Here is a 26,441-nt window from a genome sequence, read left to right as displayed (position 1 = left end):
GAAGAACCAATAGTGATGGGAAGGAAACTGGGACTCAAAACAATAGAGTGGATCAGAAGGAAGAAAAAAACAACCAAACAGGAAAGAATGGAGAAATAAGAATTCAAAAAAATGAGGAGAAGCTTAAGAGCCTCCAGAACATCTTTAAACGTTCCAACATCCGAATTATAGGGGTACCAGAAGGGGAAGAGGAAAAGCAACAGATTGAACACATATTTGAACAAATAATAAAGGAGAACTTCCCCATTCTGGCAAAGGAAATAGACTTCCAGGAAATCCAGGAAACTCAGAGAGTCCCAAAGAAGTTGGACCCAAGAAGAAACACACCAAGGCACATCATAATTACATTAGCCAAGGTAAAAATGAAGGAGAGAATCCTAGAAGCAGCAAGAGATGAGGGGACAGTCACCTACAAAGGAGTTCCCATCACACTGTCAGCTGATTTCTCAAAAGAGACCTTACAGGCAAGAAGGGGCTGGAAAGAAGTATTCCAAGTAATGAAAGGCAAGGACCTATATCCCAGATTCCTCTATCCAGCAAAGCTTTCATTTAGAATGGAAGGACAGATAAAGTGCTTCTCAGATAAGGTCAAGTTAAAGGAGTTCATCATCACCAAGCTCTTATTTTATGAAATATTAAAGGGACTTATCTAAGAAAAGAAGATAAAGAAAAAACATGTATAGTAAAAGGACAGCAAACACAATTATTAACAACCACACCTAAAGCAAAACCAAAAGAAACTAAGCAAACAACTAGAACAGGAACAGAACCACAGAAATGGAGATGACATGGAGGGTTAGCAACAGGGGAGTGGGAGGAGGAGAGAGGGGGAAAAGGTACAGAGAATAAGTAGCATAGATTGTAGGTTGAAAATAGATAGGGGGAGGGTAAGAAAGTATGGGAAATGTAGAAGCTAAAGAACTTATAGTATGTCACGTGGACATGACTAAAGGGGGGATATGGGTGGGAGAGGGTGTATAGGGTGGAGGGGAGTGAAGGGGCGAAATGGGACAACTGTGATAGCACAATCAATAAAATAGATTAAAAAAATAAAATAAAATATATAAATAAATAAATAAAAATAATTTTAATCCTAAAAAAAAAAGAAATCCCTTTCTTTTGGCGCTTCAGAAGCTTCCAACTCTATGAGCGCATTAACTACTCATTGTGCTTTTATGGTCTAGCACAGCAAGGAGCCCACAGGGATACACAGTATGTCAGTTACTTTGATGGGTGTCCAAATCTGGGGCAAGATTTCACTGTATTGAGTAAGTGTCAAAATGAACTCAAGGAACCTAACAATTTAAAAGAAATACTCTTTGTCCTATGTATTAGGAGCAATTATGTTTCTCAACCTATAGTCTCACAGATGATAACATCATTTTCAAAAATATAGGTAATATATAAAGAAATGGTCCCAAGGTCTTTCATCACATCTCTTTTTATCCTATACACAACTTAGGTTAAATATACTATCTAAATTTTTTTTTATTCACAAGTCAGGGCATTCCCCCACTGTAGCCTGGCTGATGGCTTTCTTCCCTGCTATGTATATGCTATGATCAGGGGTTCAATAGCTTTGTCATCGATAAAAGCTGGAATGAGTTATTAGTTGTAGTGACTGTCACAGAAGTGGCAGTTTGCTAACAGTGGATTGACTGAACATCATTGTAAAACCTCCCATCAAGGCTTGATAGCACCGTGCTTTACCAAAGCCACTGAAATGAAAAATGACAGATATCAGTCCTCTTGTCATTACATACTGAAATTAAGGGAGGGAACTCATATGTGGAATTTAATTATACATACAGTGTTTATACTTCATTCTCTCTTTGTGATGCCACATTACCATTATAACTACATTTCACATTACAAGCTACTGAGACATTGAAAAGAATTTGTAGCAAGGAAGAATGTCCATGTATATAATTTTATATTTTTGGTAAAATTATACAATAATATGATGCAATGTGAAGATAAGACGCTATTTGTTACCACATTGATTTCTGTGTACAGTTCAACTACAGCAAAGAGCTCACAGGAACATGTCAGTCTGATGCAATTCAACAAGATACAAAGTGGCTGCTAAATACAGGGCACAAAGGGACATTCAGAACGTGTTAATCACCTCCCTGCCCTCAAGGAGCTTACAAGGACATTTTAGTTTCCCTTATTTAAAAAAAAATCCTAAAAATCAATGGTTCTTTTATTTTTTCTTTAATGGAGTTCCCAGAAAGAGGTTCTGCTAGAAGTTAATAAATTACATTTTTGCTACAAGCCTGTGTTTGGGAAGAGGACCATGGAACTGGATCTGGTTTGAAAGAAAGTAGCCAGGGTCTAGTGGAAACAACTAAAACACATGTCTCTACGACATTCATATTAAAGGGATACTGCTTGCCCAGCCTGGTTCTGCGAACACTGAGTTCTAATGTAAAACAAAAAGACAAGCAAGACAGTCATAGAAGTAGCACTTGTTATAATCATACAGCCTTAGGTTAGGCAGGACTAATAAATGTAACTACTCTTTTCTGAACACCAACAAGTCCAAAGCACATTGCAAATATTATCCTAGTCACCCTCAAAAGTGGGCATTTTTACCCTCATTTCTAAATGAAGAAACTGAGGCTCAAAGGGCTTAAAAATTTTGCCTGAGGACACACAGCTATGAGTGGCAGAACTAGGATTCTAACTGGGAATGTCTCTCTCATTCCAAACACAATTAATTTCTGCTCCAGAGACATACCTCAATGGATACCTGCCATTTAGCCAAAACAAATTTCTTTGACTTGAACTTTAATTTAATGCTGCATAAAGCATTTTGGCACCCTCTCAGTCTTACTCCTCTGTAACTGAATGCTTGTCTTAGACTTCCAGTGATTTTCTTGCCTTTCCCCCCGCCCCCAAAGGCTTGAAAGAATATGTGGCAATTACTGATAGTTGGCACAGAGTCAGAATGGGATTCAAATTGTTTTATTTTACTTGTATAAAACTAAAATCCAGTATTTTCGTCAATCAAAGGCAAAGTTTTAAGAGCACAAAGACAAGTTCTTTAGCTCAGCTGTCCCCTACCTTTTTGGCACCAAGGACTGGTTTCATGGAAGACAATTTTTCCACAGCCAGGACAGGGGCGGGGGAGATAGGTCGGGGAGAGGGAGACAGGAGGAGGAGCACAGCAGTAAGGCAATGGAAGCTTCGCTTGCCAACCCCACTCCCCACTCCTGCTGTGCGGTGGGTTCCTAACAGGCCAGAGATCGGTACCCATCCATGCCCAGGGACTGGGGACTCCTGCTAGCTGACTGCTATATCCAGTCGTCTCATATGAAGTAATACACACTGGCACATGGAAAACTCAAAATTAAAAATATGGTCAGGAAGCCTGAAGTAGACTAAAACCAACACAATCTCTTATTCCAATTTTGAATAGTTGTGGAATTATTTTGGTAAAGGAGTACTCAGTACCTTACTGGTACTCAGTAAGGGCCATATGAAGTTGTCATAAGGAAAAAAGGTTATCATTTTTTTAAGGACTAGGAAAAAACAAATATTTTGCTATTAGCTAAAAAGCAATGAGAATGCAATTCTAAGATAAGAGACCTAAGACTTCAACAAGTAAGCTTACCAAGAGAAAACTTATGTTACAATCTATATTTAATAGTTGGAGGATGATTTTCTTGTCTGGTGTGTGCTAAATACAACCAGTGCTATAAAAACAGAAATGCCTGTTCCATATCTCCTTACTTTCAGGTCAATAGGCATTCCTCTTTAAGAAATGTCCACACTACAATGGTTTAAAAATATATCGTTTAAGCCAAAAAGTGCCTAGCATCACCAGCAACCACAAGAAGCTAGGGGAGACATGGAACAGATTCTCCCTCAGTGCATCCAGAAGCAGACGGCCCCGTTGACACATTGGTTTTAGACTTCCAGCCCTCCAGAAGTGAAACAATAAACATCTGTTGTTTTAAGTCGTCCAAACTTATGTTGTTTAGCAAGAATTTAATCTCTTATAGTGAAGCATGAATTAAATTATTTTATTTTGATGTATTAATACAAAAATATTCCCCAGTCCAAAGTAAACCTACAAGCCAATGGAGTCCATTATTCTACATGTTAAACATATTTCTTGCTTTTCACAAATGCATAATCTAAGTGGTGCTGTCTAAGACAGTAGCTAGTAGCCACATATCACTATTTAAATGAATTATAATGAAATAAAATTAAAAATTAATTTCTTCAGTCTTAATGACTGCATTTTAAATGTTCAGTAACCACATGCGGCTAGTAACTACTATAGCAGACGCACAGATACAGAGCGTTTCCATCGCTGCAGAGAGGGCTGGAAAGTGCTGGTCTAGAAGGATGAGACAGAGAGTAGAGAACCGCTACTACAACCCCGGCTTCTCTTCCAACACTGACTTCATAACACTCACATAATGACAGCTATACTCCACAGTCCCATAAATTTCACTTTCTTGGATTGACAACCTAGAGAAACCTAACAACTGGTGCTTTATTACGCACAGTGTCAGGTCAGCATCTCGTTTGGAAATGCTATTGTCCTGACCTTTTTGTTGGCAAGGGTTATCTTATGCAGTTCCATTTGTCTGGATTAGAACCCAGTCGGGGTGAGAAAATGGAAAACATGATGCTCCCCGCTCAGCGATGACCCAGACTTGCCCAGTGTTCCTGTCAGGATTGTTCCTAAGTGACTAAGAAGCACATTTTACACCAGCAACAACCCTGAACTTTTCAAAAACCATAATAAGGCCTGAAGATCATAAAAGGATTGACCTGAATAGAGGAAAGCTATGCATTTCCCCAATTCCCGTATTCTGTCATTGAGATAGAAACAGTGTATTAAATACATTTTAAATGAGTGAGTGTTCAAAACATTTCACCTAGACAATCAATATTCCTTAGGGTGCCTATAGCTCTCAAAATAGGTTTTCAGTCTTTCTAGTTATATCATAGGGTTTCAAAGTTCTCATAAATATAGTTAAGCAATGTATATTTATTTCTTGTTGAATTAGAGTCTCAAAACAGATTTGAAAATTATTTTAATGATGTTTCTCAAGACCAATATTTTTGGCATTTATCAAAAATTTTTATTTTTTAACAGTTATTTTTAATTGTATTTTTTCCATTATGCTTTACCCTCCTTTCACCCTCTTCCACCTCTACCCCCAACCCCACAATCACCACGCTATTGTCCATGTCCATGAGTCCCTTTTCTTTTTTTCTCCATCTCTCTACTCCCCAACACTCCCCACATTGAACTGTCAGTCCACTCTCTATCTATGAATCTGTCTCTATTTTGCTTCTTAGTTCAGTTTGTTCATTAGATTCTACCTGAGTGAAAGCATATGGTATTTGTCTTTCTCTGACTGGCTTATTTCACTTAGCGTAATGTTCTCCAGGTCCATCCATGCTGTCACAAAGGGTAAAATTTTCTTCTTTTTATAACCCAGTAGTATTCCATTGTGTAAATGTCCCACAGTTGTTTTATCTTCTCACCTACCATGGACACATGGGCTGCTTCCGCATCTTGGAGATTGTAAATATTGCTGCAATGAACATAGGGGTGTTTATATTCTTTTGAATTAGTGTTTTGGTTTTCTTCAAATAAATTCCCAGAAGTGGAATCGCTAAGTCGTAAGACAGTTCCATTTTTAATTTTTTGAAGTATCTCCACATTGGTTTCCATAATGGCTGCACCAATCTGCATTCCCACAAAGTGTAAAAGGGTTCCCCTTTCTCAACATTCTCACCAGCACTTGCTGTTTATTGATTTATTGATGATAGCCATTCTGACAGGTGTGAGGTGAGACCTTGTTGTGATTTTAATTTGCATTTCTTTGATGATTAGTGACATTGAGCATCTTTTCATATGTCTATTGGCCATCTGTATGTCCTCTATGAAGAACTATTCAGGACCTCTATTCAGGTCCTTTGCCCATTTCTTAATTAGATTGTTTGGGGTTTTTTTTTTGGTGTTGAGTTTTATAAGTTCTTTATAAGTTTTAGATATTAACCCTTTGCCATATGTATCACTGGCAAACATGTTCTCCCATTCTGTGAGTTTTCTTTTTATTTTGTTGATGGTTTCCTTTGCTGTGCAAAACTTTTTAGTTTGATGTAATCCCATTTGTTTATATTTTTGTTTCCCTTGCCTGAGGAGATATATCAGAAAAAATACTTCTATGAGCAATATCCAAGAATTTACTGTTGATGTTTTCTTTTAGGGTTTTTATAGTTCCATGTCTAACATTTAAGTCTTTAACCCATTTTGAATTTTTTCTTGTGTGTGGCATAAGGTAGTCTACTTTCATTTTTCTGCACATATCTGTCCAATTTTCCCAACACCATTTACTGAATAAACTATCTTTAGCCCGTGTATGTGCTTGTTTCCTCTGTCAAATATTCATTCCAGACCCATTTTGTAACAGACCGCCCCCACTAAAAGAAGGCAATGGCCTGTGTGAGTCCAGAGATGTCATGACATGGATCCTGAGATGGCAGCCAGACATGCTTGCTCTGCATTAACACGAGAACTGGGGCTATCCTTTGATAATTGTTAACTTTTCTATTTATTATGAGCTTATGCAACATGTTATGATGCTTAAAGCATAAATCTAAGGAAAAATAATAAAGTATATTACTACAAATACAAATATGTAGAAACTCTGACCTAGCAAACATTAAAGGAAGTCATTTATTAAAATTTACAGAAGCCTGTGCATATGGCATGGCTCTTTTGAGAAACAGAGGCCCAAGAGACACTTACAGCCAAAGAAGATTTGATGGTTTCTCACTAAGCCCCTGGCAGTGACTATTTCAGAAAATTAAGAAGTTTATGGAGCACATGCTCTTGAGACATTCCCTTGCTTGATTAGATGAGGCAAGAATACAATGTGGATGTGAATTCTAAACAGATGGGGAAAATAACCATAGAAAAGGAGCTGCTGGCTTTGGCCAGATTGTAAAAGTGTTCCCCTAATGGGCAAGCAAAATACACCCCTTCAAAAAAGAAGTTTGAGATCTAGTCACTAAAAAGAGAGTCAAAGTTAAATGCCCAACTGTTGGGGGAGAGATAGGAGGGAGGTGCAAGGCGAGGCTCTTGGATTGCTGGTCATATTCTGCTTCTGGACTGGGGCAATGGCTACACAAATTTATAAACTTGAAACAATTCATCAAGCTCTTTGCTTAAAATTTGTGTATTTTTATGTATATATGTCATACTTAATTTTTTTTTAATGTAAAGAAGTTAAACATCCCTCTCCTCAACAGAGTCACACAGACTAACCTCAGAATCTTGGTGGGTTACTATAAAGGAAGCAACAAAAGGGAATTTGTTTAGTGCAACACTAGGCCATGTCATTGAGTCAGACATGTTGTTATGATGACATTTCTTCCTATGAAGTCCCTTCGGTGCTGTTAGGCCAAGCCCATTGCTGCATACTAAACAAGATGCTTCATGTTCAACAGCTTGTTCGGCACTAAGCAACACAGTGTTCAGTCAGAGACACATAGATCTGGACACTGATCATAGCACTAGTGAGTATAGTTGATTCCATCACTGCCGACGATGAAAAAAAATGACTTATGTCTTTTTCCCATAAGGAATATATCAGCAAGTGTAAAATAATACAGTTCGCACGAATCAGGTTTAACATTCTATGTGTCTTCCACAAGTCACAGCAAATTTGCTCAACATCATTTTTGTTGGATCTCTTCCACCCCACTTGCCAGTCTTCTCTAAATTTGAATCCTATGGCACCCTCTTCACTGACCCAAACAGTATATTTAACACCTTCTGCACATAATTTAGTAAGTTAGTTTAATTGGAAAAGTTGTAGAATTTTGTGATTTCGAGGGAGGCCTCTGCAGCCAAACTATCTGAGAGTCGATTCCAGTGCTGCCACGTACAACATGAGCAAGAGCTACTTCCCTCCACTCTTCCTGTTCCCTTATTTGTGAAATGAAGTTGTTGGCAGGCCCCACAAAACTTGGTTCTGCTGTCATCTTTATCATAGTGCCTGGCACATAGTAAGTGCTTAATAAATGTAAAGCATAATAAAAATTACTATCATTTATATAGTTGTGATAGTTCAGCACTAAGTCCATCTTGAATACCTATATTAATGGTATCTGCCTTAGCTTAAAAATTCCTTGGTTGTCCAGGATGGAAGGTAAAAGGATGTACATGTAATCAAAGGCTTTGAATGATACTTAGCACAAACTCTGTTACTGAATTCTATTATAACTAACTTACAAACAGATCTCCGGTAACCTAGGGAAACACTCCAATCTCCCAATCTCCTGACTATGCTCTAGTAGTAATTTTATTATGTGCTATGTTTGTCACTATCTTTAAGATGACCCATCCTCAACTATTCATTGTAATCATCTTATCAAATTTTGAGTTTATCTGACCTTGAAATATTATGTTAAAAAAATAAACATACAGTGGAAAGTATTCCACTGTAATGCTTTCTTATGCTTAAGAAAGCATAAATACATTATTTAAGGCATCAACCACTTTAAAATGTATAGTCTGCTATCATTTGGCATGTCTGTCAGTGAATTAATTTTATATGCATTCATTAACTACTGACATTCAATAGACTATGTAGAAAACAATTCAAGTATGCTGACACTGTATCATCCATTAAGGACATATTCACCAATATAAAAAAAATAGAATTCCCGTTTTAAGTGTTTTTACTTATGTTGCTTGCATTCCTAGATTGTTTTTGCCTTCAGTTTACCCCAAAATTTGTTTCTTAAAATATTTGCACATATTCTACTTGCTTTTCTCCTAAGTGATTATCAACCACTTAGGGAGTTAACAGTCACTTTGTTATAATGACAACAGAACCAAATACAATATCTCACCTCCCAAAAGGCATTTATTCCCCAGGTGATTTTTTTAAAGATTTTATTTATTATTTTAGACAGATGAAGGTAAGGAGAGAGAGAGGGAGAGAAACATCAATGTGTGATTGCCTCTTGAGCACCCACTACTGGGGATCTGGTCTGCAACCTAGGCTTGTGCCCTGACTGGGAATCGAACTGGCGACCCTTCACAAGCCGCACTCAATCCTCTGAGCCACACTAACCAGGGCCCCAGGTGATTTTTCAAAAGCTACTATATAGAAACATAATCACACTTTCAGAAAACTGAGACAAGCAGAAAGAAGAAATAAAGAAAAACAAAAGAAACAAACAATAGTTCTAGAAGTTTTATGTCATGAACTACCTCAATCAGATTATGTACTTTGGCATTCAATAAAGTCGTATTCAAAATTTATAAGGCCTTTAAGTCTTATCTATTTTTATATACATTAATTTTCAAAATAAATAATTCTTTGTAACTTTAAAAGTTCAGAGAAAATGTTAAGGTTTTCATTGCACCAGGTTTTTAAAAATTATAATTTCCATAGCAATGTGATTTTCAGTATAACATTCTAGTTGCTACTGAAAATGACAATATGCTAATAACTACATAGTTCTGCTTTAAACACATTTGTCACATATATTAATTTATTTTCTTTAAACAACATCTCTCATCTTTTATCTGTTGCACTCTACTCAGTTGCCTATACATTTCTAATAGCTCTGGCTGCTAATTTCTCTTCATTGAAATGTTACATATTGTTTATGAGCTTCTTAAAAGCCTTCCCTATAAACTAACTACATATTATAGTTACATTGATTTTCATAAGGAAAAATTAGTTTTTGAAAAAATACTTTAAATATTTATATTATATCCTATGAAAAGTCTTGAACTGAACTTTTTTGGTAAACCATGTTGCAGCCTTTTACCAATGTTCTCTGGTTTGGTATAAATGATATGGTACATTTGCATTCAAATTCATGGAACTTTTCAAATCTGTTTCTCATTTAGCTGGCCAGCCAAAAACAATATTTTCATTTGTAAACAGCTGTTTCATAATCAGCTCTTTTGTACTATGTGGAATTCCATAAAAGATAGAAAATTTTATTTAAAATACAGGAATTGCATTAATCCACTGCAAATCATTGATTAGTTTTTGTATACCACCACACAGTTTAACTTATAAGGAAAGATTTTAAGGAAAATTTAATCTTGTGTCCAAATATAACATTACTTTAAACATGAGGTCATCTAAACATCTGTCTCCAATATATCACTAGGGATTTAAATCAAAAGTCTGCTAAACATGTACAATCATTTTGAAAATAAATAACAGGACAAATTTTGTCTTGATTATGATTATCATGCATTTTAAAAGGAAACATTTATTCTAATAAGAAAAGTCTGAAGTAATTTAAACTTTATTGACATTAAGTTAAAATAGTTTCATATAAGAATAAGATATTTATTTGCTACTTACAATACTTATATTTTAACTTTTCAACATTATACCCTATTCCTTTATCTCAGTATATTTTTAATTGCAAAATATTTAAGAAAATTTTTGAAGACATGAAATGTTTCTACTCAGTAACTGACAAACTAATAATAATCCTTCTGAACTTCCCTTCCTTTAGGGCAGATATGAATCCTCAACAAGAACTAAAATAGTTCTATACATTTAATTGACTCCTGCTTCAAGATTTAAAAAAAATAAGTATGGCTAATTACAAAAGATAGTTAAGGCAGTAACTTCACTCCTAGACTGTACAATCAGCAAAAAAATAATGTATTTTAAAAATAAACATAAGCTCTACACCTTACTGTAGAATTTCATTTGTCTAGTGAGAGTATTTTAATTCAGCAACAGAATTACTTTTTTAAAAAATAGCTAATATGAGATAAATTAGCATTGAAAATAAACTAAATGCTTAATCTTCAAATGAGTTTCCAAAAGTAAACAAACATTAACAGTTGAAAAGCTGGAGAAAAACAAATTAAAACATCACTGAATAACACAGCCTAAAAAAAGCATAGCTTTCCTTAATGTGACAGAAATCACCAAAAAATCCAACTGAAAAGGATATTAGTGTCCAGACTGATCTTGAGTCTAGTAGGTTGTCACAAAATATAACTGCAGAAGGTGGTAGTTATGGGTTTCAGAACTACCTCAATTCTTTTCTTCTTCCTGCTTGTGTTTTGGAAGAGTTGATAGCATGAGCCATGGCAATCTCGGGTCGTGTTTTCTGCCTTGGTAATAGATTCAGGCTAAGAACTTCCCTGCCGTGTGTATGGAACTACTTAAAGGCAAGAAGTGTGTCTTACTCATCTTGGATGACCACTGCCTAGAACTGCATCTGGCACATAGCTGCAGCTTGGTAATGCTCGGTAAATGCATAAATGAGATAATGAAAGGAACATCTGACTAATAACCAAAAATTTTTGCCCTAGTTCAGTTGAAACTGCCTACTAATAAACTGCCTTGGTTTTCCCACTTACAAAATGAGGACAATTTTTGATATCTACCCTTACTGAGGTTTTGTGAGAAATAAACAGCAATATACATTCAAAAGTATCTGGAAAACTCATAGTAGTAAACAATTGTAATTATTATGGTAACTAGCAGCAATTCAGTGTGGGGCAAAAGTAGGCTTATAGTTGTAAGTATGCAAAACAGAGTTTATTCTTGTATTAGTAATTATTGTATGATTTCCCATACAAACAACTGTAAACCTACTTTTGCCCCACTTTGTATATCTAGGTTAAAATTGTATATGCAGAGAAACAGACACTAAATGTGAGCTAAAGAAATTATTTTAAAATTCTTTTGAAGAAGCTTAAAATTGAATTAACTTGTTTACCAAAATAATGTGATAGGTTGAAATACAGATAAATCCACTTGGAAAATAAAGAAACGAGGGCTAAGATATCCCTTAGGAAATGTTAAGTCTTATGGCATCATTGTTTTAAACTTTATAAGAGCTAGAAATTTTAATAATTAATGTTTTTTGGATTACCAAAAAGAAATTTAATTGTTTTTATATAATTAATACAACTGAGTTTATCCCAGATCTTAGCCTTCCCATTCCAAAAAGCTTAGTACTATATTAAATGGCTAAAGACACCTACTCAGCATAAGCAATATAAAAAGCATGTATTCTTGTGTTGCCAGTGATTTTCCCAAAAATTTAAATAAGCAGAGATATTTTCTAAGTGTAAAGTGTTAGAAGTTATACTGATCTTTGTGTTTAAATAGAACAGATTTATCTTTATTATTAATTCTGTCAATTAATTAATTCAATTTTTTAAAAACACTAAAATATAAAAATAACTTGGCTTTAGTATAGTTTCCATTTGTATAACTCTCACATTCAAAGTTTGGGTTCCCACATTTTTAATAATTTTCCATTTCTTTCTTAGGGGATTTGCTCTAATCTACATGATGTTGATAAAAAGTGGGCCCTTGAAAAATCACCTAATTTAGCTTTCCCCTATCCAGTTATTCAAAATACCTATAACAAGATATATATGCAAGGTAATCAGTGTCACTGTTCCTTTTTTTCTAGATCATACTGACTTTTATTTCTCAAATTATCCACTTCAGCAAGTTTTTTGCACATTTTCACTGGAGTGCTTTCATATAATACACACCCCACCTTCAGGGACAGTGTTTCTCAACCTGATTCCACTGGGCTGCACACTGGAATCAGCAGGAACAATTTTTTAAATCCTAAGTCCTGGCCCCTCCCCAAAGTTGCTGATTTCATTGATCTGGGGTGTAGCCCTGACACCAGAATCTTTTAAAGTTACCCAGATGATTCTAAGGTGCCATTATGGCTGAGAACCACTGCTTTGGAAGTGGACAGTCTTGGAGGGAAGATTACTAACAACAGCAACAAACCACCCATTTATGGGGTACATACTTGTGCCCAGCAGCAGGCTAAGTGCTTTATGTATCATATGTCATTTAACTCACAACAACCTTAGTGGGAAAGATTGATACTAATTCCTGCTTTATGAATAAGCACATGACAATGAGAAAGATTTAAGAACTCTCCCAAGATGCTACCGCCATTCAGGGGCTGAGAGACAACTCAAGGGCAGTTCTGTCCCCCACCCCCAGGGGGAACTCTTCACCACTGACTGCATCACAGTGGGAGCTCTGCCATGAACCAGCTTCTTGTTTAAGGGCAAGTCAGAGTGCTAGTGAATACAAGTGACAGAAGGATTACCTTCAGGGATACAAAAACACAAAAATTAACAAGATATTAAAAATGCCCATTTTTCTCCTTATCCCAATTGTCAGAATTCATTGAAAACTTTCTCAAAAATAGTAGTATTTGAGGTAAAGAACACTTCTAGGCAGTGTTCTGGTCTAGCTGCATACATCTCAGTTGTCATGGACACAGGAAAGAACAATGAAATCATTATTTGACTATTATTTCTTAGTTGCTAGTCAGCCTATGATTCTGCCTGTAAACTGCATCTCTGCACTCCTTTTGGATCAGGGGAGCTGTCCCTCCTGGTAGTGACAGAATAACCACAAACAAAACAGCCTTTCTCAGGGGAAAGCCATCTTTATCTGTCAATATTAGTCACTTGAGAAACAGAGATGCAGCAGCTGAAAAAACAGTTTGACTGTTTTAAGTTTACAGGTGGCCTTATAATGGAAAGTTTTACACACTGAAATTCCTTTTTCAAGTTAAAAAAAAGTTTGGGTAAAAAGGGACAAAATTTGGCAGTATTTTAATGCAATGTTTCTAGCCAGCTTACAAAAGCAAAATATCACATTTTAGTGAAGCTTGGCGAATTGAGCGCCAGCCTCCTGGCAAGTGGACTCAGTTAACTGTTACCACCCTTTCTATGCTACACATTCCTCATGGTTAAAATCAGATCAGCCACACGTATGTGTTATCACAAGACACTTAAGAAATGTTTTCTGAATGAATTCATGGACATTGGGGAGAACTAATTCAAAAAATATTTCTGAGAATCAAATTGTATACACCATAACATAATAATAATGTCAGCATGCAAATAATAGGTCAGCAGCTTAAAGTGGAGCTAGAAGTATTTTGATGTACATGTTTGCTTGTGCATGCGATTGTGTGTGTGTGTGTGTGTGTGTGTGTGTTTGTGTGTTGTTTGTTTGGGAAAAACCAGAATGAAAAGACAAGAAGGCATGTGACTGATAATTCTATAAGCACTAGCAGCAAGGGTCAGATGCTCCGGGTTCCATCAAAGACATTTGTTGCACTTTCCCCCCAACTGGGGCAATGAGGCAGACAGGACCAGTTTAGTTTGTAGGTGGCTCAAAGCCATTTCCTGATTGGCTCATCAGAACTTAAACTTTTTATAGGAAAAGGCACTCCAAAGGAGGCTACCCCACAGAATAAAGGACAATTAGCTAAATTTATTGATTTAGCTACTAGTACAATAACATTTTCCTAGAATAAAGTCAGGGTTTTAAAAAACCTGATTAAGCAGCTATTGACAAGTCAGAAAAGTATGGGACACCATAATGGACAGCCCTGGGCAGTCCCCGAGTGAGAACACTGAACCATGGGTTTGAGGGGTTAGAAAAAAATACAGAAACTAATGAGAAAGGAGAGACAGTTAATTACAGACTTGGGTAATGATTTTGCCTTCAAATCCTGGGAAAATGGCTGACAGACCCTAGTTAAACTATAAATCAGCAGTTGTCAATTAGGTGGTCTCTTTATAGCTGGGGTGGGATTCTGAAATAACTAAATTAAGGACAAGATCTTTATTATGTCTTGGTTAATAATGCTTGATAAAATTTGCTCCAAATAATACTCCACAATTTTAAGATCCCAAAAGTTACTATGAATGACAAATATAATCAAATACCTACCAAAATATAAATGTCTTTCTCTTTTAAACAAAGTAGGTCTTGGGTAAAGGTAGTGATCCAAGTTATTTTGATAGGGTGACCCATGAGATGTGAATTGAGAATCACTCCTATAGACCCTCTACAGAATACTGAAAAGGAAATTTCCAGAAGCCGCCTAATAACTCTGTTTTGGAAATGGAAAGACCACTACATCTGGTGAAAACTATTATATTAATGATATCCAGGTTTAAGAACAAAACAAAACTCTACCACCCCAAATTAGAATTAAGCAAAAATAAGATTAGGTTTCTAGAAGGCAAACAAAATATACAGTTTATATTATAAATTGTAGAACAGAATTATAGTTAGCATATGTTCATATAGTGTATCACTCATCTAGGAAGATATTTTTAAATGTTTGGAATATGCCTAAATACTTCTATATTATCCCTCTCTGTTAATAATAACTAACACTTACTGAGTGCTGGGCACAATTATAAGCACTTTATGTCTATCAACCCAACTGATCCTTCCAACAACCTTATCAAGTAGATTGCAATGTATCTCTAGTTTACAGCTGAGGCACAGAAATGTTAAACTGCCTGCCCAAGGTAACACACCTAGTGGGTGTCAGAGTCAGAATGTTATGCCAGGTAAAGTGTCAGAATCCCCTCATCACACCCCCTCCCTGTATTACCTCTACTCCCTTTGCAAGGTAACACTCACTATTAAAGCATGGATGCCTCCTGATAGGGTGTCTTATTTTCTTTTTTGTTGATCTCATTGTACCTATTTCACTGTTTAGCTCCCATAAATGTACTCAAAAGTTTGCCACCTAGGCAACTATTTTTGGAAAGCTATATAATTCCAAAACAAAGATCTGAAAACAAAAATGAGGAATGTCAATGTTTCCACATATGCAGGGGTGGGCAAAAGTAGGTTTACTGTTGGAAAAAACATGCAGGTTGTGATTACTACAATAGATTTATTAACTTAAAAGAACATCACAATGGCCCAGTGCACTTAGGTCCATTCATGTAAGTGCTCAAATTGCTGGCCTTCATTACACATTCTTGTCATCTACTTGCTATACTCAAGCACACTTTGGCACAGAGTTCTTTTTTCTCATCAGTAAACTTACTTTTGCCCACCCTGTATATGTACATATAGTTTTTTTTCTATACACACACACACACACGAATGAATTAAATAACTCCTTGGGACACCAGAGTAGGAACTTCATAAACCAGAAGAGAAAATTAAGATTATGTTGCTGTGACCCCACTGAAGAAGTACACCATCATGTGGCTACATGCTTCTCTCTGTGTCTGCAACACATGTGGAAGTGACTCAACTATTCCTGAGGGAGTGTGGGGCAAGTAGAAAGATTGACTTAAATAAATACAACTAACACAGTGACCTCTGAACTTGAGAAAATAAACCTACCTCCAAACAATAAGCAACTTAACAATCAGATAGTCTATGCATCTTATTATCATTCCTAGGAAACCAGGTATGGGAAGAAACAGGTCGACATCCATGCATTGTCAAGGTCCAGGAAGACATGTATGATGCAAGCTTGCAGAATCAATGGGAATTTAAGTACTGAGGATTAAAGTCCTCCAAGATTGACTCCTATTTAGAGCAATCACAGCATGGACACTAAGACCCTTTGGACTTCCTTTCTTTCCCTGTGCAGCTGTCAGGAATAAAAGGAATAGCACATCTGAGACAGTGTGTGGTTTCTGGGCCAATGTCCAAATTTGGTGGCGGGTGAGCAGCAATGATTCCCCTCACCAGCGATGACATGCATTAGGCACGAGGGCAGGGGGAACTGCACCAAATCCTTCAGATCACTTATGACGCACTACGTGCTCTAGTACCTTAATGGAATGTTTAAAGTTTTTAAAATTAGCATTTGAAACTGAGAACAAAAATAAAATGCACATCCATTCAGTCATCTATCTGTTCATTCAACAAATGTTTCTGGAGTACCTACCCTGTGCCAGGCTTTGTGTTGGGCACTGGGGATATAGAAGGGCATCAAACAGACCATGATTTGTATCCTCAGGGAACTTATTGTTTGTCAGTAGAAATAAGAAGAGCATGTTTTAGTATCTGTCACTATTCTATATCAAGTTTATTTAACAATTAATATTATGTTTTCTTAAATTTAAAAAACAGGTCAGTGTTACAGCTTAATACAATATAAAAACAATGCTAATAAAATATATGTATTAAAAGTGTGACTTCCCTCATGTTTATTCAAATGCAAGAATACCTAAATTCATATAAACTGCACAAATCATAACCAAGAAGCAGACATTTTCCAATGTAGAAATAGTTAATTTGCTGACAACCTATACATACTAATGACCACTGCAACACCCGTTTTCTCCAACCTTGAAGCCTTCTTTATGACACTTTTTTGGGTTGAACTTCCCCTTTGTTTCTCCTCTGCTGTCTGACTATTCAACATACATATGTACATCCACTCATTCACCCACCCATTTATTTATTGCACAAGTATGTGCCAGGAACAAATGGAGTGAGAACCTCTGGAATCCATTTACCCTTGTCCCTTAGGACCAGAGTCTCTCAGAGGTTGAAAGAGACCTAAGATGCTTCTATTTACTAAGACTCTCAGTATGCAAAAAAGAAATGTCAACTAACAGACTGATTAAAATGTACTTCATTTTTGATAGCTACATTTTACACATTAATGCCTTTAACACACAATTTCAATGACAAAGGCAATGAGTTTATGTCTAGCTTTATTTGAAAGAAATGTCAAAATTTATGATGTCCTCTGTGAATGTGAGGCCCCATTCAAATGGTCCTCCTGGTCCTGCTTACACCCTTTTCCCCTTGGCTTCTGGCACATTCCTATTTCACTGCCAAAGAAAAGACACCAGGCTATCTGCCTATATGAGCAGCTCCATCTAATTCTCTATTGCTTACAGCCCTGGGCATCTCCAGGAAAGCAAACCTCAGAAGGGCACAGTACCCTAGAGTGGGGCTTAAGGGTCTTAAATGCCCTGGGCTTCAGAGCTCCTATTAGTGGTATTTCACACTTAGTACAAGTTTAAAAAATAAGATTTTTGTGGCTTACCCACAAATTACATAACATTGTCCTAGGGGGAAATGCACCCTGATTGCAAATCACTAACCTAAAACTACAGATTTCTGGAACATGACTTACACACTTACAGCATTACATGAAACCATACTCTTTCTCCATACCCATGGTAACTGCATTTCTTTTTTTTTCTTATATATTTGTCTTATATGTTTTTTTCTATACAAGGCAAGAATCTTTTTTAAAAAATTTAACTTGCCCACAAAAACACTTGTCATCCATTTCTAACTTCATAAATCATGGAAAGTAATAGACTTCCTTTTTGAGTTTATAATGTAAAATATTTCTGTGTAGGGCTGCACACAAGCAGCAACTGTACATCTCATATTGATTATATGCTTATATTCCATTCTACAAAGCCAATCATATGTTTAGTATAGTACTATTTGCATTGAGATGCACCTTAGAGCAAAAAATAATAGTTTTATTTTCACTGATACTCTGGAATTATCACTCCTACAAGAAAGATTCCCTTCACAATCAGCAAAATAAGATGCTCAACCTCCTCCACATTTACGGCACATAAGCAAAATAGGTCTCAATAGAATTGGACTGTTTTGTGGTAAATGCAATTTGAATAAAAACAGATTTAGTGAGTGGCTACTTAATCTAAACTGTGTGCTAGGCCTGGAGGTAAAAAAATAAATAAGACTTGGTCTTCAACTGAAAGGGACTCATGTCACAAGATTTAAAAAACAAGAAATAAATCCAGTGTAATCTTTTAAATCAATCACAACAAATTTTTAAATTGTGAAAAGCATCCATGTAGAGTGAAACATAATACCACCTAGTATGTAAGCATACCAATGAAAGTATTATAAATATACATAATAATGGCTATTTAAATATCCACCATTGAATGAATAATACATTTTTAAACTATGGAATATATAAATCCAGCAAGGGTAGCACAGACATTATTACCACTGCTTCAAGAAAAAACGTAGGTGCTAGGGTCTCTACTTTTCTTCCTTTTATTTCCCCTCTTTGCTTCCCTGTTGACCTCCCAATCTCCAGCATATTCCTGCTGCAAAGAACAGAAGTCATAAGCCAATGCAGATTGCCATGTAAACATGAAGGAAACAGTTCTTAAAAAGTCTTATTTCTTGATGCTCAATCAGCAAACCATGAGGCTATATTCCTCTGTAAAAGATGCTGATATGTCTCTCAATTGTGATATCATCACATTCCTACTTTCAACTTAATATAAAATAAATGCTTTCTTAGTGCAACTAAAATTATTCAATGAAAAAATTCTCTAAAAAGTCTTAGTATTTATTATGTCAAATACTTTCATTCATCTTCTTTGTGAATTTCCTAAAATTTCATAGCTGTAATGAGGTTTCTCATTAAGAGAGAAAGAAGTAATTTGTTTTAATAACCTGTTTTTTTGTTTTAAGAAATGGGAAAGTTATACTGCCATCTTGTGGTTAAAAGTTCATTGACAGGAGCAAGGACCTGGTATTTCCCATTAACTCCAAAATACAATGTGTATTATATTAATCTTTTTTAATAAATACTGTTTGCAACTTTTGTTTAATAAAAATATATACTTTACATCTCACTCACTCTTATGTTAAAGCCCACTAGATTAATATGAGAAGTAGCATTATGAGTGGCTGCCTCAGACAAATATAAAAAGAACTATACATTTGGCACTCTAGATCCTTCTCACAGCTTATAATTTACTATCAGTGCAACATACACTCCAACACTGAAAATTTATGGAGACAAAATTATGTTATCTAGGAGTTTCATCTCACAAGGTGATCTCCAAGACCTACAAGTAATTAATATGACATTTATGCTAAGCTTATCAAAATTTTTTGTTTGATCCAGGACTCTAATTACAAAAGCAAGACCACCACAAAGAAAATAAATTTTATAGCAACATGGTTTCTTCCATTTTTCTTACTTAGATACATAAACCTATTTTCCATATATAAAGAATCATGATTACGAAAAAAGTCAGTTGCAAAAGTACAGTCCTCTATATTTTCCAAATGTATAATCCTCCATGATCTATGCAAGGCACCTGTTCCAAATGTTTTACAATGATGGAATCTATTTAAAGGTTAACACACTTGTACTTATGTCTACAGTAAGCCTTTTTCTTTTCTCTCGCTTTTTAGCAAATCACCAAAATTATAGGAAGACAGCGCCATCTATGGATATGCACAAGTACTGAATGGTGTTCTTATATTTGGATGTGATCGCTCAGTTTTTACACTAGCCAAGCAAATGTACTGCCCTAGGATAAAAACTACAAAATAACACTGCTCATTCTTGAATCTCTGGAGAAGTGTCTGTAATTTATTTCAAAATGTATTTAGGCCCTGGCCAAGTAACTCAGTTGGTTAGAACACCATCCCAATTCTCCAGGGTTGCAGGTTCAATCCCTGGTCAGGGCACATAAAAGAATCAACAAATGAATACATAAGTAAGTTGAACAACAAATCAATGTTTCCTCCCCCCTCTCATTTCTCTCTCTCTCCGTCCCCTCTCCCTTCCTCCCTTGCTCCCCCCCAACCTTTCACACTCCAAAAATCAATAAATAAGGTTTTTTAAAAACCAAAGTGTTTTAATCTATCTTTATAATTATTCACCAGAATAATAATGACAATAATAACAGCCACAGCAACAATAATAAAAACTAATGTTTCCCATAATTATATGTCTCTGATTTTCGTATACTTGATGACCTACAAATATTGATAACTTTTCAAAAATTTAGTGTAATGACATGACTCTTCTCTCTCTCAATCTCTCTCTGTAAAACTTTTGGCCACAATTCTATTTTAGGTATCATTCAATTCTATTGAAATATATATTTTATTATTATTTCTCCAAAGTTATATCTCCCCCCCAACAAAAGTCCAGTCTAGCTTTCATAGACATTTAATTAAACTCACCCTTGCATCTAAGCTAAAGCTACAAGATTCATATAAACAAAAAGCTCAAGACACCTATTTTATGCCACTTAAATTCCCTTGTTTTTCACAGACAGCTTTGTCCACTCTGATTTGGAGTTGTTCTCACTCCAGTTAGTCATTCTGATGTCTTGCCTAGTTACATAAGGATTCAATTACCAATTACCTGAGGACTGAGGCTCAGTTCATTCCTAATCAATTGCCTGTAGGAGTTGGCAGAAAAGGGGGACTGCATCGATGTTGACAGACCACCTGCTGGGTAATGTGGAGAATTTCATGCATGTGCTATGTCTGACATTTAAAGTTCTGGCTAAAACAAGAAAGGTCCTGTTTCATCAAGGGCAGACCCAGTTTGTTCATCAATACTCGAGTTCCAGAGTACCTGCAATACTTAACCCAACCAGAAAGACAAGAGGCCTTCTGAAGGTGATACTCTGTATGTAGCTGCCAACCTGACTTCCCTTTCTGCACACTATGAGGCAGGACAGGGTAGTGCATAGGAGTACAAGCTTTGAAAACAAAGAGAAGGTTTTGAGCCCCTTCTCTGTCACTGGCCTTGAGCAAGTTATTTTTCTGAGCTTCAGTTTCCTCATCCTCAAGAAATTATACATTAATATCAATGATTTAAGCAAAATAAGGTGCTCTGACCATAGTAATTACTCAATAAATGTCAGTACTTAAGACTTATCTTACAGTTGCTCATTTGTCTTATAAAAATTAATGACTAGATAATTATGTAGGGTCCACCTAACCCAAACAAACACCCCGAGAAATTCATGTGTAACTTCTTGAGATAACAAAAAGAATGCATAAAAAAGGCTGAGCTCAAAATAAGGATGAGTACAACTATATAAAATGACAAAATGGTATTTGAGGGTCTAATATCAGTTTCAAAATTTATCTCTGAAATATTTTTGAAAATTGTTAGAGTCCATGTGACTCTTGATTGCATATTACGTTACTGTGTGAGTTAGAAACTTGTCTGCAGGGCACAGAGGGTTATCTGCAAATGGATAATGCTGAAGCCAGAGAAGCAGATGGGCTTGTTCAGGGAGATAACAGAGGGTGTGGGGCAGAACACTTTGGAACCCCACAGAGCATAATTTTTTTCCATTTATTTTTCAGTTACAGTTTATGTATAGTATTACGTTAGCTTCAGGTGTACAGCCCACTGATTAGACACTTATACAACTTAGGAAGTCTACACTTCAATAAAACTAATACCCATCTGACACCATATATAGTTATTACAATGTTACACTATATTCCCTATGCTGCACTTCACATCCCCGTGACTGTTCTGTAACTACCAATTTGTACTTCTTTACCTTTTCCACCCATCCTCCCATCCCTCTCCTATGTGGCAACCATCAAAACGGTCTCTGTATATATGAGTCTGTTTCTATTTTGTTTGTTCATTTATTTTGTTTTTTAGATTCCATGTTAAAGTGAAATCTTATGGCATCTGTCATTCTCTGTCTGACTTAGTTTACTCTGCACAATCCATGTTGTCCTAGATGGCAAGATTTCCTTCTTTCAATGGCTGAATCATGTTCCACTGTATATGTGCCCCACTTTTTCTTTATTCATTCATCTATTTATGGACAATTAAGTTGCTCCCATGTCTTAGCTATTGTAAATAATGCTGCAATGAACATATGGATGTATATGTCTTTTCAATTTAGTATTTTGGGTTTCTTCAGATAAATACCAAGAAGTGGAATTTCTGGGTTCTTCTTCGCTTATTGTTATAGCCTTTGTCTGATAAAAGTATTTCTACCCAGCATTTTTGTCTGTTTGTTTCCATTTTCATGAAATATCTTTTTCTATCTTTTCATTTTTAGTCTGTGTATGTTTTTGACCTGAAGTGAGTCTCTTGTAGACAGCAAAGTAGGTGGGGCTGTGTCTCAGAGAATCATTGGGCGGGGGGGGGGGGGGGGGGGGGGGGGGGGGCTAACAGTATTAAGTTGATGGAGACTCAGATATGGCCTGGCCTGCACCCGCAGAGGGACAATTCAGAAAAGGAACAATGGCCTCTGTCCACACTTGTCTGGGAGAAAGCTGCCCCTCCAGCCCTCACCATAAAGCCAGACAATTCAGTTCCTACCCAAACATATCTGGTTCCTTTCAAGATGCTGCTCCAGTGCTGGAGCTCAAAGGGAGTGAGTCCAAGTAAGTCCATGTGTGGGCCCTTTAAAAGGAACACCTGGGACTCCAGAAGCCCTCTGTCTCAGCCACAATTTGGCTCGTTTTCACAGCCAGAAGTTATGGGGCCTTCTTTTCCCAACACTGGAATCCTGGTTGGGGCAGGGGGAGGTGCTGATGAGGCTGGGGCCCTTGCTCTTCAGAGGCAACTTCTGCAGCCAAGATATCCCTCCCAACTTTTAGCCACCACATGCACATGTGGGACCAGCCAGACCCTCGTCTTCACCTCTCCTACCACTCTGGATGTGGCTTGTTCTTTAATTCTCTAGTTAAAGGACTTCCATTCCTCCAGAATTCAGGCACTTCTGAATGGCTCTTCTGTGGTTTAGTTGTAATTTAGATGTGGTTGTGTTTCTGAATACTACATTTACCTATACTGACGTCTTGACCAGAAGCAGAACATCAATTTTTAAGGAAAGGGAAAAAGAGGAACAATAAAAAAGTGGTGAGAGTCCTGGCTGGAGGGCTCAGTTGGTTGGAGCACCATCCTATACACCAAAAGGTTAAGGGTTCTGTTCCCAGTGTGTGCACATATCTAGGTTGTGGATTTGATCCCTGGTTAAGGTGCTAAGGGAGGTAGCCAGTTGATGTTTCTCTCTCTCTGTCTCTCTCTAAAACAATAAGCCTACCCTCAGTGAAGATTTTTTTAAAGTGATGAGATATGAAGAAAGGGGTAAAAAATCAATAGCATAGACAACTTTAAAGAGAAAAATTGGTCAGAGATGCAAAATTCAAGAAATATTTGGTAAAATTAGGAGTGAGAATCAGTAGTTAATAGTTTCAGCAGAAAGGTAAAGTCAGATATGCCAATTATAGCAGGTTGAAAACTGGGTGAGAAACTTTTCACAAAGTTTTACATTGAAATGAAAACAAATACAAAGCCATATCTAGAGATATGTGACATGAATTTGAGAAACAATATGAAGAGAAAAATACAACTGAATGCCTGTTGTGGGTTGAATTGTGTCCCCCCAAAATATAATAATATAGGTTCAAGTCCTAACCTCTGGGATCTGAGAATGGGGCCTTATTTGGAAATAGTGTCTTTACAGAAGCAATCAGGTTAAGATGAGGTGACACTGGATTAGAGTGGGCTCTAATCCAATGAGTGGTATCCTCCTAAGAAGAGGAAAGTTTGGGCACAGAGACAGACACAAATAGGGAGAGAAAGCCATGTAACGACAGCCCAAGAACACAAGTTGTTAGGGACTTCCCTGCCTGGTCTCTGGAAGCTGTAAGCCCCCGTGACTTAGGCTGAGTGAAAGACCTCCAGACCAGGAGCCACTAAGGAGACAAAACTTATTTCTCTGGCATGAACGCTGCCTGTTCTAATGCCTGTCTTCTCTTTTGCATGATCATCAGTCAATGAGGGGTAACAATTCTCTAGAAAGAGAATGAACCTAAGACAGATGGGATCACGTGGGAATGCCCTAAGGGAAGACAGTCGGGACTGTAGATAAGAAGGGGTGATGGCATCATCCCCTGCCCCTTCGGCTTTGTCAAAGCCTGAGTCCTTGTGAGAAATCCTAGTATGCTGGCTGCTTTTGTCTTCTCTGTTAACTCAGGCCTGCGGGAAATAGCAGGGGCAGTGCAGCCCAGACCAGAAACAGCGGACCCCCGGGGTAAGCAGGCCTGGGATATACAATATGCAAGATACTGTGAGATCTGTTTGCTGGAGGATGTTATTAGATTAGAATTTGAAGGCACAGACAGGAAACCAAAAATGCCCTTTGAGCCATATGTTAAAACCCCAATCTCTGTCCAGAATCATAGCAGGGGTTCTGTCTGCACCTTTGTAAGTCACCTACTTCTTTTGATCTTTTCTGCCAGAATGTGAATCCACAAACTAAGTCTGTATTCTCAATAAAAATCTGCTTAGGAATGAATACGGCACGCTCTCCACTAGAGAGAGTGACCATGGTGCTCTCCCCACCAGAGAGTGTGGCCATTCCGTTTTTACTTCCCCACAGAAACTGCTTGTCTCTGTGTATGTCTTTCTCGTGTTTCGACAAGCCAACCACAGTGTTCCTCGCTCACTGCCGGCCGGTGAGCACAAATCAACAAGTATTGTTGACAACTGCCAGAAGCAAGGAGAGAGGCTGGAACAGATTCTCCCCCAGGGCCTCCAGAAGGAACCAGCCCTGCCCACACCTTGATTTCAGACTTGTAATCTCCAGAACTCTGACACAGTAAAGTTCTATCATTATAAGCTGCCCAGTTTGTGGAACAAACAGCCCTCGGAAACTAATACAAGGACTATGAATGACAATCAAATGCTACAGAGCTGCCCTGGCCAAGTGGCTCAGTTGGTTGGAGCATCATCCTGTACACCAAAATGTCATGGGTTCAATATCCAGTCAGGGTGCCTACAGGAGGCAACCGATCAATGTCTCTCTCCCACATCAATATTTCTCTCTTTTTCATTCTCTCCCTCCCCTCCTTCTTCCCTCCCTCCCTTTCTCTCTCTTTCAAATCTATACACATATCCTCAGATGAGGAACAGATGAATGAATAAATGATACAGACTTAACTTAATACTCACAATGGGCATAAACCATGATCACATCAAAGTATGGAAATAATTTACATAAACATAATTTAAAGCAAAAGGAAAAGACAATAGGTAAAAAAATCAGTTAAAATCTAGAATAATTAAGAATCTTGCAGACTTCTAGCTCAGATGGATGTGTAGGTAGACACACTGTGCCTCCTCACACAACCAAAATAAGGACAACAAAAATTTATAAACAAAAAACAACCAGAACAGACAGAAAATTGAACTATATGGAAGTCCAACAACCAAGGACTTAAAGAAGAAATATTCATCCAGACCAGTAGGAGGAGCGGAGTCGGGTGGCCGGAAGGAGAGGACTCGTAGCAAAGCAGTGGCTGGCAGACCCAGCGAGGCTGCAGATTGTGGAGCGGGTCACAGCGCACAAGGTGGCTGGTGGACTGGGCGGTCCGACATTCCCACGCAGACAAACCAGGCAAAACTGGGGAGCAAGGCAGACCGCACAACCCAGGGTCCCAGCTCGGGGAAATAAAGCCTCAAAACACCAATTGAAAACACCTGTGGGAGTTGAGGTATCAGGAGAGATTCCCAGCCTCACAGGAGAGTTCATTGGAGAGACCCACAGGGTCTTAGAACCTACACAAACCCACCTGCCCAGAAATCAGCACCAGAAGGGCCCAGTTTGCTTGGGGAAGCAGCAGAAGTGGCTGAAACCCAGCAGAGAGCAGAGCAAGTGCCATTGTTCCCTCTTGGACCCCTCCCCCACATACAGTGTCACAATCCAGCGACTGGGTTGCCCCACCCTGGTTAACACCTAAGGCTCAGCTCCTCATATGTAACAGGTGCTTTCAATACATTAAAAAAAAAAAATTACCCAAAGGAAAGAACAGATCAAAGCTCCAGAA

General features: G+C 37.3%; 1 protein-coding gene across 4 annotated transcripts in view; it reads right to left on the bottom strand.

Annotated features, from left to right (window-relative positions):
• SLC25A21 (solute carrier family 25 member 21) overlaps positions 1 to 26,441 on the bottom strand; it is a 483,365-nt gene that overhangs the window by 449,421 nt on the left and 7,503 nt on the right. The gene's annotated exons all lie outside the window — the stretch shown is intronic.

The sequence above is a fragment of the Phyllostomus discolor genome, chromosome 1, assembly GCF_004126475.2.
Source record: "Phyllostomus discolor isolate MPI-MPIP mPhyDis1 chromosome 1, mPhyDis1.pri.v3, whole genome shotgun sequence".
In the NCBI taxonomy this organism is placed as follows: Eukaryota; Metazoa; Chordata; class Mammalia; order Chiroptera; family Phyllostomidae; genus Phyllostomus; species Phyllostomus discolor.
The sequence above is the reverse complement of the archived record's forward strand: the minus strand, read 5'-3'. Positions and strand labels throughout refer to the sequence as shown.